The 18271-nt window shown below is 34.0% G+C and overlaps 1 long non-coding RNA gene across 1 annotated transcript in view; it reads right to left on the bottom strand.

The window, feature by feature from the left end:
* Positions 1-18271, bottom strand: part of LOC119073053 — a 144856-nt gene that overhangs the window by 20424 nt on the left and 106161 nt on the right. Inside the window, exon 4 of the long non-coding RNA XR_005086983.1 lies at positions 9751-9827. This is a non-coding gene — a long non-coding RNA (uncharacterized LOC119073053). The remainder of the gene's footprint in view (positions 1-9750; positions 9828-18271) is intronic.

The raw sequence follows: 18271 nt of genomic DNA, 5'->3' as shown, positions 1-18271 counted from the left end.
GGAAGGCGTTGCATAAATAATTTATGGACGAGGCCCTTTAAAGGAAAAATACTAAAAAAGGTCTTCTCATTGAATAAAAAAGTTGAAATCGTTTTAAAACTTCAACTAAAATACATCGAAACGAATTCCCAAAAACAAGTATTCATCGACAATTTTCTATTTCTTTTACTTAATCTTATTCACCGTTAATTTATTAAAATATTTTCCATTCTTGCACAACTCCGCTACCCAGCTGTACAATGTTATATTTTATATCATCGTGTACCGAGGTATCGCATCGCTTATCGATTTGCCATTTAGTTAATTTCTCCAGAGATTTTAAGATTTAGTAGTTTGATAGGTCGAAGCATATTTTATTTCACATAAATAGTTCTCGTTTTTTATTGCTAAATTCAAATCTAAATTCAACTGTGTTAGCGCCAGCTACATAATAATATAACATAGAGAACTACAACGTCACATGTTGAATGTTTGCATTTTAACGACAATATTCCACAATACTTCCTTTTAGTCATTTTGGAAAGCTGATAGAATTTATTTATTTTACAGAAGTTTAAATGTAAAGTTTACAAATAAAATGATATTACCCAATTGTTGAATAAATTGGGTGGAAGAGCGTTCTTCATGTGGACATCTTGATAAGTCTAATGTTTAAAATTGCAAAAAAAAACCAGCCGATCGCGCACGGTCGTCTCACAGTATATATGATACTCTAGTTAATAAGAAAATTTCATTTTTGATGTTGACATAATTGAATTATATCTAATAATATCAACAAAATGATATATACATCGCATTTGCAAGGGCACTGATATGTATTTTTACATAAGTTCACGTTTCATGTTTTCATGACACCACCGTACCACCGTTCTATTTTAGACTTTCACCACTTGTACTGATACCAAATATTTGGAATACAATTTTCGGGTTCATGGGGTACAGTAATGTTATTCCGCCGAGGTAATTAAAATGTCATTAGGTTGTGTATAATTTTAAGTAGGTCGTAACTTTCAGCGATAAGATGTGAATAATGAAAATGTGGTCGTGATAGGCTGGTAGCAAAAAAAAAAAAATTATGGAGTAAGAGACATCAACTAATTATAGGTGTTGCAAAATGATAAATGAAAAACATAACTCGGTAAATAAAAAAATATTGAAAAATGAACGAAATGTGTGAAATACAATTAATAATATCGAGGTGAAAGGGCTAGATGCATCAGTTCTGTGAATTTATTTTGTGAATTTGCATAAGCCGTTTCGAACCGAAATCATGGGGTATCCAAATCTCGAGTTTGTGTTCGAGTATATTGAATATATATTCGTCTATATAGTATAAATCGTATATGATGCTTCCTATAAAATGATGTAATTTTCGCTTACAGTGAAAGCAAAATAAAATGATCGATTCTGAGTGTATACATATTTGAAAGCCAGTATAGTCTTACATACCGTCCATTTGAACTGTTTATGGTTCATTTGTTAGGTTTTTTATTTGTAAACAGTTCCAACGCATACGCATAAGCTCGAGTTCGAAGTATAAACATGCGCGCGCAAGCTCAATAAACTGAAAAAACATTGTGCATGCATTGTATGCAAATCGACCGAAAGCTTGTTATTTAGATCTATACTCGTTTTCAAATCACAACAAGCTAAAAATCTTAATAATCGATCATTTCAATTTACCCTGCCTTTATTATAAATATCATGTTATAATTAGAATTAATAATATTGTTGTCTTAAAAAAAGAATTAGATTAGATAAAGGGTACATTGTGCACGATCATGGCCCTACGTTAGTGAAGGGCCGTGACGGAAGTCCGTTCATACTGAAAAATTTGACCAAAAAATTTTTTCCGTAGGACTGAGGAACATATACACAACTTTTTTGATTTTTTCCCCTCCGCTCCTCCTACACCCCACTTATTTTATTCGTAATCTAGGCGTCCATACGAGTTCAACGAGCTATCACACGCCTCATAAGGTAAAGATTTGGCCGAGATATTAAATTTCAAAACTTGGAAATTTGTATTAAGAAATTGATTTCCATACATTTTGAAATAGATGAATTTTACCAACCTTTGTCACTTTGTCCCTTTGTTACAACGAAACTTATGAATTTACCGGTGGATTTTGATAAAAGCTTATAATTTCGGAGCTATGGGCGTTTTAAGCTATTGGACCCATAACTCAGAAAATATGGCAGATAGAAATTTCGTTCAAAAGACAAAAGGGTCTCGACTTATAACTCATTGCCACCGAATATTAAAAAAAATAAATCGTTAAGTGGCTTTAAGGGTGCATGCAGGGACCGTTTTTGTGTCTAAGATTCATGTGTTGTACCCATTTCGTTATTTCATCGTTTCAGTGACTGAGTTATTTGCCTACGCTCACGGATAATGTGTCGATGCTTGTATGCGATTCTATTGTAGCTCTGTCCCAACTGTTTTATTTTTATTTGACTTCAGCGGTTTGTTATCGTACTTTGACTAGCTTTACTGCCTGTAGTTATGAACTTACAATCTGAATTTTTCCTTATATTTAATTATTAATTTTGCGTTGATTGACATCCTAATGTAATATGTACTTTAAAAGGCTCACAGGCCTTACTCATATTATGATATAAATAAACTAACCAACTAATTAAGTTATAGAGTTTTAGATTATAGTCGATGCGTGTTTCATGGTTTCCCTAAAAAGTCGCTTATTTTGGAGCTATGAGCGTTTTAAGTGCGTTAAATTTTTGAATTTCGACAAATTATGGAGTAAGAGACATCAACTAATTATAGGTGTTGCAAAATGATAAATGAAAAACATAACTCGGTAAATAAAAAAATATTGAAAAATGAACGAAATGTGTGAAATACAATTTTCTATTTTCGTCAAATTTTTTGATTTTCGTCAAATTTTCGATTTTCATCAAATTTGCAATTTTCGTTAAAATTTTAAATTTCGTCAAATTATCGAATTTCGTCAAAATTTTAATTTTCGTCAAATTTTCGATTTTCGTTAAATTTTTGAATTTCGTCAAATTTTCGATTTTCGTCAAATGATAGCTGGAAGGCTGAGATGAAAGAGAAAGTAATATAATGATATTTTTATTTATTCAAAGCGAAAAAAAGACTGCTCGCATACGGCGCAGTCAGTAAAAAAACGATCTTTTCAATCAACAAATATTACAATAAATAAAAATCATCCGCTTTGTTACTTCCTATAGTTCCAAGAATACATGCCGCATTGCCTCTTTGTATAGCAATAGAAATTTTCTATTGTAATATAGTAATATAGTTTTGTAAGAAGAATATTTTCGTTCAAACTGCACAATATGATTGTCTATTATCATATGATTGATATCGGTGTAGGTGACGCTTACAGATTCGACACGCAAAAAGAAGCCACTTGGTGACGCAATTTTTTTTTATAATTTTCTTTCTAAAATTTTTCGGGTAAAATTTTTGTTGATCAAACTTTCGTGTGCTTTCCTCATCAGCTGCCATTTGTGACGCATATCTCTTTGCGTGTCGACTCTGTAAGCGCCACCTCCACCGATATCAGTTCTTTTGTAAGTGGATAACAGGACTTGCGTCACACCTCCACTGTAAGTGGTTTTGGGCGATATTCAATTCATTTAGTACTTCGAAGCAGAGTGGTTACAAATTAAGCACAGAAAAATCTAGCTCGTCATTAACAAAAAACATTTAAATCACAAATGTAAACCACATAACGTAAATTGTGTCGGTATTCTCTGATTATAATAATGATTCCTGGAAAATGTGAATACATTTCCGTATTATGTTTTTTCTTTTTTCTTTTTTATAACTCTTATATAGGTATCATATACCAAAGGGAAAAAAATTCTAAAATAATAATTCGTGCAGAAAAACAGATATAAATTGCAGAAAAGCGAGAGAATACAAACAAAACAAAGAAAATGCAAAAGAAATGGAATTTAGATATTCCTTCCATACAAGTTTGTTTACAATTGTTTCGAAATTATGTGGAATAACAATTTTTTGATAGATTAACATTTCTTCCCTTTTTTTTACTTTTCTGTCGTTTTGTTTTGTAAGTTCTTTCCGTCCCCGCCGTATGTAAAGGTGACTTAATTTTATTCATACGATGAGAGATGAGAGATCTTTAAAAAAATACATTTTTGCTTACATATTAAAATAATGAGATTTTTGAGTGATTGTCGAAATTTTGTGTTATAAAATTTTAATGCTAAGTAGGATAATCTATAAATATTCAGTTGGGGGAAAAAATTTATGTTTGGAGGGTATTGGGGCGGAACTATTAGGAAATACAAAAGATATATTGAAAACAATATTCAGAATCAAACCCTGTCAAAATTTTCATTTACATTGTTTCTTGTGGTAAGAGCTCTTAACCGGCGCGGGGCTTGCAAATTATTATTTTCACACGTGGGAAATTTATAGCCCGAGCCGAAGCAAGTAGGGAATATACTATTAATGGCTGACAACTAATAAATGTCCGGAGACTGATACACTGACCCGATATGTGTTGCATATGTCAATGTATTTGTGCGACGAGGTATCTTTCAAAAAAGTTAAATAAATATAAAAATAATAACAAGAAAAGTGTTATGCTTTTCTTATCTGTGGTTTATCAAACACAAAAAGCAAACAATTTTTGTTATTTAATGAAATAATTGAACTTCCGGTACGACTGGTTGTGTCATGCGTCGAAATTTATATCTATCCATTCATTTTCAATTACTCAGAAACAAATTTATATTTCTAATAATAAAATTATGTCACACGCTCCATCTGCTGTAAATAAATAAATCAATGCATAAAAGAGACTCAGTTTGTGTGTCGTACACGAACAAACCAGAGTTGAAAAAGTGAGCCTTCAGCTAACAGTAAATTCTACGAAAATCCAGCGAAATGTCAATTTTTAAAAATCCAATGGTTTCTTGATTAAAAAATTCAAGCATAAGGTGCCACTCGGTATCCATTAGAGAATGTTATACATACGATTTTGAAATGCTCAAGATTGTACCGTTGGATTTCTAATAGTACATAATGTAAAAACCAATGAAGTAGACAGTTAAAAAAGGCACTGTTCGTGGAAAATGTCTGAAAAATCATTGAGAAATAGTCACATGCAAAATTGTTGAACAATGTTGTCATGAAATCTATGAGCCCTTATGCAAAATGTTCGGTGACAAACAAAAAGTGTAAGTTCATTTAACGGAAAAAATCTCTGCTGATTTGAAAATCTGAGGAGATAACTGGTCATAAGTGAATTCTACTTTTTTATCTGATTCCACCACCTTCAGTCAAAAAAAAGTTGAAAATCGCTATACTCTCAAGTCTCAAGTCTAATTGACTCAACATCTCGAGTTGAATTATTCATTAAGTTTCGTATAAGCGGCACTTGTATATTCCCTATATGCATTCAGTTGATTATTTTAAATTTAAGCCCGCATGATGCAGTGCATTGATGCACACATTTTTAATTAGCTGACATTTTTGGTTCAGTCTTGTTTATGTGTATTAGACTTATAACTCGTTCGATTATAAGGTTATACTGTGTAAGTCGATTAGGTGAAAATCAAACCTAGAACGAAGTGATGATTTTTAGATGCACACTTGCCATTTCTAAGTAGTTATAATGTGTCAGTCTTCAAAGCTGATAAACAAAATCACATGTTACAGTTAAAATTTACACATAGGAGTATATTTTGGCATAAAAAGGGGACCTTGTGTAATTCACACTGCGTTGTAAGCCAAGAATTCTAATATCTCTGTACAATTGAAACCACCGAATAAGGACTATTCTTTACAGTCGACTTTAAAATAAGTGACGTATTTCGTTTCAGCTGTTTTTCAGCTGATCCACACATACAAAAAAATAATGGTTTTACCATTATCACGCGTATACGTGTACATTGTTCGCCCGTATAAACATAAGCATTATAGCACATTTGTTTATATAAGTGGATCAGCTGACAAAGGACTGAAACCAGCTGAAACGTAATGCATCACTTTTTTGAAAGTCGCTGACTGTACCCTTAATTTATATTTGATTTTCTTTCCTGCGCGAATTAGTGTGTCTCTCAAAACGTAACACAACTTTCTGTATTGTAAAATGCCTAACTTTTATATGCAAGGATATAGGCTTGTTCCAAGGCTTTATGAATTGTCAAATTTCATCCATGGAACCATAACATCAATTATATTTGTGTGTAAATCGCGTGGGCGACGTTGCCATATTTGTATGAAACATCTCGTAAGCGGCGTTGCTATGGATGAAATCATCGTGGTTCGCGTTGTAAAAGTTCGTGCTTACAGCTATTTGGAACAAACCTATAAGATTAAGGTAAAAAAGAAGTTTGTTTTGAAAAAAGAGGTCATGTTATGAAAAAAGTGATGTTCTCAGAATTACTTTTCTTAACAGCGTCATCAACTGATTACCTTGATTTATCCCCCACATGACACAGACGTATAGTTATCCACGCTGGGATAACGATTTACAAGAAATGCAACTCAGAATCGAAAATCTCCACGTTGTAACAGTAGTAGATGAAATCAATACAGTCGGAGAAATACAGATTTCGGGTTTTTTTAGAGACATCATCAATTCTCTAATTCTCTCAATTGCCATTTGAAATAACATGCGAAATGAGAGAATACAGAAAAACGATGAAAACGATGATGTCTCTTAAAATCCCGAAATCTATTTTTCTCCGACTGTAGCAACACTGAATTATTCAAGTAGTGTAATTGAGATTATGAAATATAAAACAGTTCACGATCTCTACTATATATAAATTATGTTTGTGTCCTGGTGTATGTACGTACATATATATTTCGCATACACCGAAAAAGCTATAAAATTATTTGTGTTGTGCCGAGAAAGTAAACGTGCGGTTTTCCTTACATTTCAATTTCAGTCGTCCTTTTCCTAGTGCATAGACATGTAATTTTCTCATTCTTTTTCGGATGTTCAGCCATGCTATACATGCTCTAAAATCCTCTGTGGTGTTTTTAAGAGGTCAAACCATAATTTTCATGAATGTTGTATATAATATTTATGGTCGTACCTTTCGTAGAGAAAATAAAAGGAATGCACGTTCATTTTATTCGTCTTTCTTTTATTAGGTGAACACAGGTCTAACTATATAAGTGTTATTAGAGATTAATGTCGTATGAAAATACGTTTATTATGTGACACAGAACCTAATTCGAAATTCTTTCGTATTCAGCAAACATTTTTTTTTCTTCATTGTACTTTTCGTTAATAGTATAGCAGGTTTATAATGTTCGGAATGTGAGGAGGGGATGGTTTTCAATGTGCATTATACAATCACGTTCGGCATAGTTATACAGGTTTTACATTACTAGGGAGGTTGTATGGCCCTTTACCGCTTTCGTTAGGTCAAATCCAATACAATCTACCGAATAGTTATTTGTTTACCGATGGTAGAATTCCAACGAGAGCGATGTTGCAAGCAACGTTTTTCATGCGTGCATGTTGTGTTTTACCATTTTTCTTTCTTTTCTTTTTCTTCATTTCATTCATTGCAAATGTACTACGACATAGTTGTTATGTTTACAAACGACTCAAAGGACCTACTCTAAAATACTAAAATTAAATGAAAAATAGTTCAACAATAAACTTAAAAAATGAAAAAATGGTAATTAAACGAGCCATCAGAACAGTCGGAGCGTTTGCTGCGACTGAGCCCCGTACAAACCCGTATATCTATTACGAACGTAACCCTAGTGCGTCTGTCACCCTACTTTGATCGTAAGCCTATTGCGCCCGTTAATGTAGTTAAAGTAAAATTATTATGAAATGTGTACTTCTTAGAAATTTCGCATAGCGCAATTACGAAGCCTCGTACGACGTTCCTTTCAAATGTAACAAAAATCTCAAATAGCTCTTAAATTTTAATGTATTGAGTATAAATACACATGGGGCCTAGTATTGGCCTCAGTCCGAGGACCCAATTTTTTTTTTTTTTCAACAACATTCTATTCGGCCTTACCTTTCAAATGAAACAAAAATTACGAAAAACGGATGAAATTTACACGAGTTATATGCAAAATACACGTAGGGCCGAGTAGCCTTTCACTGCTAAGGCCCTAACTCACGGTTCATTCAACCGATTTTAATGAATTTGAATTTGAATGAATTGGTATCGACAAGCTGCTTTCAGATCTGGTTTCAGCACAAACGACCATTTGCAGGTGATGAGAACGCTTATTGAGAAGTGTCGTGAATACAACATCGACATAGTCTTGCTATTCATAGACTTCGAAAAAGCTTTCGATTCAGTGGAAACATGGTCGATATTGGACGCATGTAGTGTACTTGCAGCATACACTCGAACGTTTCACTTCTGTACATAACACACACACTCGCTAACGCTCGTTCGTGTTATGTACAGAAGTGTAACGTACTCGTTACTGCTCCAAGTACATAATAATTATTATTTAAAAATAAATGCAACTTAATTGATGATTCGTAACGATACAATCATATCACACCATCTGCTTTTATGGTTTTTGACGAGAAAACAAGCAAATATAAAAAAAGTTTGCACTGGATTTGAACCCGGCACCCCTTACTTCCCAGGCTCAGACGTACTAGCTGAACTAACGGGCTGCTGAGAAAAGTGAATGTAATTTCGAACAGCTTATAATGTACGGTTGAAAAGCAAAGTGAACCATTGATTGCGCCAGACACATGGTTGTGTTTTTCAAGTTTCAGTTTCTAATTATCGAAATGTTTGTCGATATTTTTAAATTTTAATAAAGTTTTATTTTGCAATTGAATGTTTCCCATCAAACATATAATTACCGATCGAGGTCGGCCAAATCTATAAAAAGGAACGTTTATATTGATACTGACACGACATTATGAATCGTTTTGGAAGTCTTCCGCCAGCAAATAGTTTTTACTTAACAAATCTAAGCATTGGCTATAACCACATCAAGATTAACTTGTTTGAGGATATACAGTTTCGTAGGCGTCTCACGTGTCAAATATAGAAATCACCTGATAAGTACGGATTAATCGTACAGCAGTGTACGAATCAAGTGTACGTACATCGATGTACGGGTGAAGCTCCCAAAAACACGATAAGACCAATGGTTTACTCATCCGTAAATTGTACATTTAAAACGTACTTTCTACGAGTTACTTGTTAGAATTGGGCGATTTTGTTGTACATCCAAAATCTCATTTTTTGGGTGTATAGTACACAGCTCATACCCACTGACATAGTCCGTAATTTTTGAAATATTTAAATTGTTCTACACTCGCCAAATTTTGAAAACCGACACATTCTCTGTTTTGTGGTTTACGCGTTTATGTATTTTTATATGGAGAAATCAGAAACTCAAATAAACCAGAGATGCAGAAAACGTGTCGGTTTTCAAAATTCCGTGTGTGTAATAAAACTGATAACACTATCCGAAAATTAACAGCTTTTAAACATCAGCACTAAGTGACCTTCATAATATCCAATTTTAAAAAAATAATTCAGAGAACATAACAGGAGTTCCATTAGTTGACAGGAAAATCTTTTGCCTATTTTCTGAAGTAAATTTCTGACGGCCAGCCATGTACTAGTTTGTAAGATAGTTTCTAAAAATGGGTAAACTTGAAAACTCATTTTCAAATTTCGGTAATATCGTTCGACCCACTGTTAGATAAATTATTATGGTAATCGTTCAAATGGAAATTTATCCAGAATTTTCATACACAAAATTGTACTTACTTGTTACGTAAAGTAGCAGCCATCTATTTGACGAAGGTCCGTTTTATGGCAGTTTGTCATTTTGTTGATTGTATACTCTGGAAGAAAAGAAAAACGGAAATTTAATTGCTATTGCGTCATTTTTGCGGATAATAATTTATATTTATGGTAAACCATAATAATGGAATTGATGTATACCAATTTTTAGAGTTGTAGATCTTCCTGTATCATCCAGTTGTATACAACATTTTTCGCAATAAAGACAACGGAAAGTCCTACTTTTCTTCATTTGTTGCGAAAAATGAATTATTTAGAATAGAACAAGTCATTGTGGCTCGATGTTGTTAATAGTTTGCAATCGTAACTAAAACATTTAATTAATTTGCGTCATACAAGATCTCCATTCATCAATGGACGATTTCAGTTAATTTTCCCTTCATTTGTGCCAAACAACCACTCAAACGAAAAAAAAAAATTAATTTATGATGAACGAAATATGATCTGTTCGTTGGATTACTAGCCAATTTTTACGCTATTGGGTTGTTACTTACAGTGAGGTGACATTTTCATTATGATAATTAGAAAACAATTGAGTAAAGAAAAACCCTCGTAACAGTAGGAAAATGTTGGTGGACTTATTGTCGCATTAAATTTTCAAAGGTCAAGCTACCTACCTACCAGAGCAAGGTACTTATACGTTCACCATCAGTAGCAAGAAACGACGAAGGATCGAAGGCGAGATCAAATGTATTTTAGCTCGATATTAACTTTCGATTTAATAACCAGTAATAATAATATACAAATAAACTCTAATGCACGACCATCAGTGCACATTTGGACGAGCTCTGATCGAAAACTTTGTGAATAAAATCAGCAGAATGCTCGGAAAAGGTTTAAAAATAGTATATGTAAGGATCCGGTGAATATTCTATGAAAAGATAAAGAACGTACTGCTGAGAAATGTATTATGATTGAGTGAGCAACTAATAGGAACAAGCAAGCACGTCACGTGCATTCACAAACAAAATTCTTACAGAAACTTCATTTTATTTTTCCATTTGCAACAATATAGTCATTGCATGTACTAATTGGCATCGTTCCAATTATGTATTCAAGTAACCAATCGCATTATAGGGGAAACTAAGTTCAAGAAAAATATTGCATCTTCTATGCACAGCACATTTAATGCAACATCGCTTTGTTGTAATGACACACAATACTCATGAAAGTGAATTACCTAATAAAAACCGTACAACACACTACTTCAGAAAACTTCGATAACATTTTATGAGGTTCCCATCCTGCCGGCTTAACTTGTATGTTTCCCAGTACGAGTATGCGTTTGTCACTGTAAGAAAACAGATGTGATAGATTCGTCATTAAATAGTGGAAAATTTTCGCCTTTTTTTTCTAAAATTTCTCAGGTCCCGAATATATTTTACCTGCGACGGACGTCATTCCAACAGTTGTTTGGAGAAGGCAACATATTATACTAAAAATTAAAATTTGATTTCTCACCGGTAATACTCATCATGAGGCATTGGTAAGGTTAAAATAAATGAGGCGCGCGAATGTTTTTGTTAAATGTACACATTGAACAGTAATATCATCCTGTAAAGTTTTGTTTTAATTCTGCATAATTGGGACCATTCCTTCCAACTGAACATCGTTCTGCTAACCACAATACATGTCGGCTTTTATTTGCCGAAAGTAACACCATCCTTACCTTACCCTGTTATTATCACTGAACAACAACCTGACCTCGCGTCGAGGTTTAAGCGTGTAAACTTTCTGTGATAGTCTTCCTAAATGTCTTTCCCCATCGAAAAAGTTATATAATATCACGTTCACAGTTGCAAGCATAGCAGCGTTTTACCGAATTCAGCATTAATTTCCACAAGAAAAATTATTTCATTTTCTCAAATCAATAAATTTCGTTGTCGGTGATTTTGCCGGTTTGTGTGGTTGTGTTAACAGTGCGTAAATTGAATGCAGTCGGCCTTATTTAAATATACCTCCCGATATTATGGCTTGCAAATCAACACATTTTATACATAACGAACGGATGAATAATATAATCTGAAAATTCGAATAATTTCAATCAGCATTCATCACGGACATTATTACTTTTAATTAAAATCCATCTGACAGCAATTGTATCCAAAAATGTTATCGTATTCATACCACTCCCTTATCAAATTAGCGAAAACTCCAAAACCGTGAACGAAATTATAAACCTATTTTAATTGATATTGTTCTTTACAGACATTCTCAGTCTTGTCATTTTCTTCTACATAAGATAAATCTTCACCGCTTAAATACAACCAACGACTGCGTGCCTATGTATTTTGAGAAGTTATACTTTTGAATTTGAAATGATGCGAAAGTTAATTTTATTTTTCGTCAGGATTCTTAATACAGTGTGGTTCGTCGAGCTGCAAATTACCAGTTATATAAAAGATAAAGAAAATATTTTCAAAAAGAAGAATAGATCTTTATCTGCTGACAATTTCAACACCAGTTCAACTAGTCCTAAATGATTTGACAATTCAATTTTCCAGCGGACTTTTTTTTCTCAAAAATAATTCCGATTTATTTGTTAATGGGAAAATTGTCGAACTTCGCACATAATAAGTATTAGTTCCTAGTTGTGTTACCTTAGTTGGTTGATTTTTTATAGACAGGCAACTGCGTCACGAACTCCGCTACGTTTATGATTTTGATTGCTCACAATTAGTCGGGAAACAGACACAAATTTTACAGTTCATTTACATTCTTTACACAAAATAGAACAATTCTCCGTTTACAGAATTTCTTTTACGATAATTCAAATATATTTAAAAAGCATTTTAATAATGTTGTACGACTTTCTTCTCAATATTTTTCAATATTCAAAAAGACTGTCAGGAGGCTGTAAGTTTTTTTATCACATACGCGAGGTGTTCGGATGTCAAAATTACTTACCTAGAAGTTTAATTCAAAAATTACACTTCAGTTGTTGTTGTCTCGTTTTCGGTTATGTGATAAAATAGAGTACACACTTGTCACTATCAGTCTCGGCAAGCCTCGACTTCTTCGTGACAAGTGTGTAATGGGTAAATCCACGTATTTTGTGACAGGAATTTTTCTCTTTCACTCACACAACATCCCCATTGTATTGTAGCGATGGCGCTCTACAATATGCATAGTCACATTTGGTAACATGACTTACGCTGGAATTTCCCATAGAACAGTTTAGAAGTTTCATTTACTAACACACACAAACAATAACAAAGGCACATCGGAGCCGTGTTATAACATTGCCGACTGTATAAATTTGATGTGAGTTTTGTGGATTTTCATTTCAACTTTAAAAATATAAAATTGTGTTTTTTTCATGTGTTGTAGAAGAATTATTTTCTTAAAATAAGCTTATTTGTCAAAATAAATTATAAAAAGTCGCTGTTTCTCGACTATAATTATTAGCGTTAAACGAGTTCTTACTCGCTGCTGATGATCAAAACACTCAAAATGAGATACATCCGAAGCAGCTAACGCATAAGAATTTTGTTTATTATTGAACATTTGTTCCGAAGAGACCAAAGCTCTACGACGCCATCTTGTGGGCGTACCAACATCAAAGTTGGTCCCCTTTTTTGGCACTTTCTTTCACTTTTCTCGGAAACTAAACCATGGAATCTATTGATATGCACCTCAATCGATAGGTATTTTCAGTGGCTATCGACGATTTCAGTTTCATCTAATCCTATGGATACGTTTTTGAGAAAATTGAGAAAAACCACTAAAAAAAACCACTTTTTGGTGATTTGTGGTGGCTCACATGCCTGTGGCTGCTTTCAGATGTTATTATTTGGAAGCGCCGACCTCGAAAACCCCTTAGACACAAATTTCACGCCAATCCATTAATTTTACGCGAAATGGCAGCCTGTTTTCGTTTCAAAAATTCCGACTTTGAAGCCACCTAGCGGCCAAGCGACACATAAAAAAAATTTTTGACATACATTTCCTGAATCAGCATCAAAAGCTCTACCGAAATCAACCGTAAAATCATTAGGTGCGAGGTACGGCCTCAGTCCTAACCTAGGTCCCATCTCGCCACCCTAAGAAACACTCCTATATAGGATCTACTTTTTAGATTTTAAGAAAGTACGATGCCCTGCGGGCATCTTGTAATAGATGCCGGGACAGTTATGAATTAAGGAGCAGCGCTGCGCTTGCAACAAGAAATGATTTTTGCCAAAAAAAAAGCTTTGAAGGAAATATAGCAAATATTAATTTCGTTGAATTTAAATATGAAAACCATATCTTCCTTGCAAATAAACGTTATCGAATTACGCAACCCTAAAATTCGTATCCCGTATGAGTAACAAATACAAGAAAATTTATCTCCATCATGTATACTATATTAGTAGAAGAATTATTAATCCCCGCGGATAAGATCTCATTTAATTTTCGGACGAGTTACGTTGTAATGAAATCGTGAAAATAAATAAAATTGTTAATTGTGGGTGTGTGCGCTGTGCGCATTAATGTAATAATAAGGAATTTCTGTTGACGAAGCATTTATGAGCGGTTTTTTAAATTATCAAAGTGGTTACAAGGGAAAATTGAAGATAAATAAATATTGGCTAAATAATATTCAAGCGGACACATATCGACAGGAGACGGATTACGGCATCAATTATCTTTCCTCTATTCTATGTCAACTCTACCGATAGACTACGATTCACTATTTCACTAAAAGATGTCGCTGCAGCAAAGGGAATGTCAGCAGAAAAATAATTAATTTTGTTGTCTTGCGGCCAGAAAATGCACCATTACTGTCTCGCTCATAATCTGTTTTCGCATTTTCTGGTCATAAGACAACAAAGTATCGCTGGTTCGAAAACTCAGCGTTCAATTAAAAGGCCATGGAAGTTGCGGTGAAATTAGAACTGAGGTTTCAGATTTTGTGGTTCTTCTTTTCACAAAAAATCCATGTGAAAACCAGGAGTATCTGAGTCAATTTTTAACGAAGAAAAAAATTCTCCAACACTTTCTATCATTTTTCTACACTTGCTGGAGGTTACTTTTGGAAATATTTTATCACATTCTGGCAAATATTAGCAAATAGCATGGTAGAGTAAAGTAAACCAAAACAGGATCAGTTCATTTGACTAAGGACCTGAATGATCTAGTAGCCTTATATTTTGCGAATAAAATTAATTCATACAGTGCACTAGGTTTCTTATTTGACGTTTCAAAAATAAAGCGCTACTGTCCGGTTTATTTTACCCTTGAATAAGATCTTTTCTGTTTTTATTCATTTATTGTTTGATATATTCAACAGTTCAAGTAAAGTTCACGACATACGTTTATGAGAAATCAGAAATTTATGCGCGATGTTCGGATGTCAAAATTACTTAACTAGAAGAATAATTCAAAAACTACACTTCAGGTCTATGTTGTTGTCTCGTTTTCGCTTATGTGTTAAAATAGAGTACACATTTGTCCCTATCAGTCGGCAAGCCTCGACTTCTTCGTGACAAGTGTGTAATATATATTATCGTTCCGGAGTGAGTATGTCGTACATTAAACGGTTCAGTATATAAGCTTTATATGATACATTAATCTATCGTCGACCGCGACCCGTCCCTAGGGTCTCTGCATTTAAATGAAAGAAACTAAACTGTTCAATTGTTGTGTTGCATTCGCATATATGAAAGAAACTCGAAAAAAATCCTGACCCCAACGAGAACCGAACTCGGAGACTTTGCGTGAAAGCAGGCAGAGCTAACCGTTCGACCATTGAGTCGTCGAATATGTGCGAATTGCTAAATTGCTAGTTGGATTCTCGGCTAATGTGATTTAATTCGAAAAGTACATAACGTGTACGACTCATGGCGTAGTGTGTGTGTAGTTGTTATGTGAACCATTTCTCTTGTATTTTGTTTACGATGAAAATAATTAAATTTCGACTAAACGGATTTCAATTAAACAAAATGCCAGTGTGTAGTGCGTGACCTCAGGACTTCTGTAACGTAATTAGTTTTTCAATCGGATTAATATCTGTCGAGATACAAACCTTTGAAAAATCGATGTGATCAACATGTACTACGTAAGAACACGTTTTGTTGAGTCATACATCGAAACAGATATCGTTACGATTAAAAATGAAATTAGTTTGTATGGATTCTGCAAGTATACGTAAATATTTGATTTAAAAAAAAAATTAAAAAAAAAAACAAAAATTTGACGAGGAGCGAACCCAAGACCATCGCATAAAAGTGAAGCGCTCTAACTGATTCGGCTACTGAGACTTCGAATGAAATGGATTTGTTGACACGTTTTGTTATGCACAATGTGTGTGTGCATGTGTGTATCAGTATATTTCCCAGTTTTCGTTTATGTATGACATACTCACTCCGGAACGATGAAATCATATATCGCTAACGCTCGTTCGTGTTATTTACAGAAGTGTAACGATCTCATTACCCCTCCTACCACATAATAATTAATATCATCCTTGTTATATTATTATGCCGTTAGCTCGCTACCCTTATCAGTTAACTATTCCATTTCAACCGGTTCAACAAATGGAGGATAATAACAACCATATCATGCATTTCATAGTATATTTTGGTCAAGGGGATTAACACTTTAGCACAAATAATTTATTAAACAAATGTCGTTGTTGTCTAAATTTGGGATCTGTCGAAAAATGAAAAAAAAAAACAAACAAATCGTTCAGTCTGAACGACATTTGAACAGTAGCTAGTAAAAAAGAATATTTAAAAATGTACTTATCGACTAATCGGCAACATTCAAATGTGTTCTAAGTTATTGTGACCTGTATCTTTGGTACGTTTACGAAAAATCTAATCATATTTCCTGTGTTATCTGCCGCTCATTTGGAAAATTGCTTGTCAATAGAGCCTGTTTTCCGTTGTGGGAGACTTACAAATAATACCTATGCATATGGGACTATGGGAGTCGTGTATGGTGTTACGTATTGGCATGATAAACAGATAAGTATTGCCTGACGTTGATATTCAGGAATTGATATGAAATGTCTATAGACGTGAATACGGGTTTGTAGAGGTACGTGACATTACATACATTCGTTGTCTTAATTTCGACGTTGGCACATGGTATACCTATTCTCAATAGCGTGTAAACGAAGTGGATATATGCATTTTCACAAATATCGTAGCTAAAGGAGAAAAAGAAAACCTGTCACATTTGATTGCTCGATTATTCGATACAATTTACGAGAGCATACACGTATGTATTCGTAGGCATGATATACTACTTATGTGACAGATTGTTAAAAAATTTTTAAAGATAATTTGTTCATCATATTTTACGAGACTTTAGCTTGACTTATGGTAGAAACTATACTTCAGCTCTGCCTATGTTATACAATACTTCCGAATGAGTAAAACCTACGACGACTGGAATTTTAAATTTCATTTATCCGATAGTCATTATAACACACCAGGGTCTAGTTGCTTTGTTTCCTTAGTGTCGTACTGCTTTATATAAAACCACTGCCAACAAAGTAACGTTGCGTTTATTCAAGGCAAACATACGCAAGAGTGTGCTTCGTTGACTACAAAGAAGGGTATATTTTTTTTGAATTGGTACTTTAGAGCCTCAGCCTGTCTCCGCTATCAACATTTTTTCCCGCCAATAACGGATTTGTTTTTCCGGCTCTTTCCATGCCCGAAACTTTTGGTTGTCCTCTTACATAACTCTGCGGTTCGCTGATGGTAAATTGTCAGAATATGTAAAATCGTCTATCAGCAAACGCCTGAGTTTCTATGGTGAGCGAATAAAACTTGCTGGAGACGATAGAGCGTGAAAAACTATGGAACAGATCCGTTATTGACGGAGAAAAGATTTTGATAGCGTTTTGAAAATGCAGACACCCGCCAATTGCAATAGTTTTGTATGACCAGTTACCTCAGATCAAATTTTTAACACTTTGAGGCAATAGAGGAAGGATCAGTCTAATGCCTGAAACTACGATTTTTTCTTGAAACTAGAGTTTTGAATCCTTAAAATTGTAACTCAACAGACCGTTATTGGCAGAATCTGCCCTTTTGAAACTGATAGAAGTCGCGTATCGAACAGAACACTGTAGATCAACATATCTAGCGTTTCTTTGACAGTAATAGAGGTAAATCTGGGTACAGTGTACAGAAAAGTAAGTCATTTTCGGGTTCAGACAAACAGTCAAGGGGTCTGACCCACCCAACAGGTGGGACCTAGTTAAATAGTGAAGAATCAATACTTCCTAAATCATTGATATCAGTGGAGCACCTCTAAAAAATGGAAATGCGTCGCAGGTCCCTGGTGCATACTTCCAAAACAGTCGATATCACTTTGCGCCTGAATGCAAACATTTTATGACGAATGTCACTGGTTTTTAAAATATTAACAAACAAGAACCTGCGTTCCCCTTTCAAAGGATTTTTTCTGGTTTAATTTTTACCGATTAACCATTCTTTGACCACTCGACAATAATGCCTTTCGTAGACACTTTTGAAACAAAAACGAA

The sequence above is a fragment of the Bradysia coprophila genome, unplaced genomic scaffold (assembly GCF_014529535.1).
Source record: "Bradysia coprophila strain Holo2 unplaced genomic scaffold, BU_Bcop_v1 contig_111, whole genome shotgun sequence".
In the NCBI taxonomy this organism is placed as follows: domain Eukaryota; kingdom Metazoa; phylum Arthropoda; class Insecta; order Diptera; family Sciaridae; genus Bradysia; species Bradysia coprophila.
Note: the sequence above shows the minus strand (reverse complement) of the source record. Positions and strands in the feature narration are given on the sequence as shown.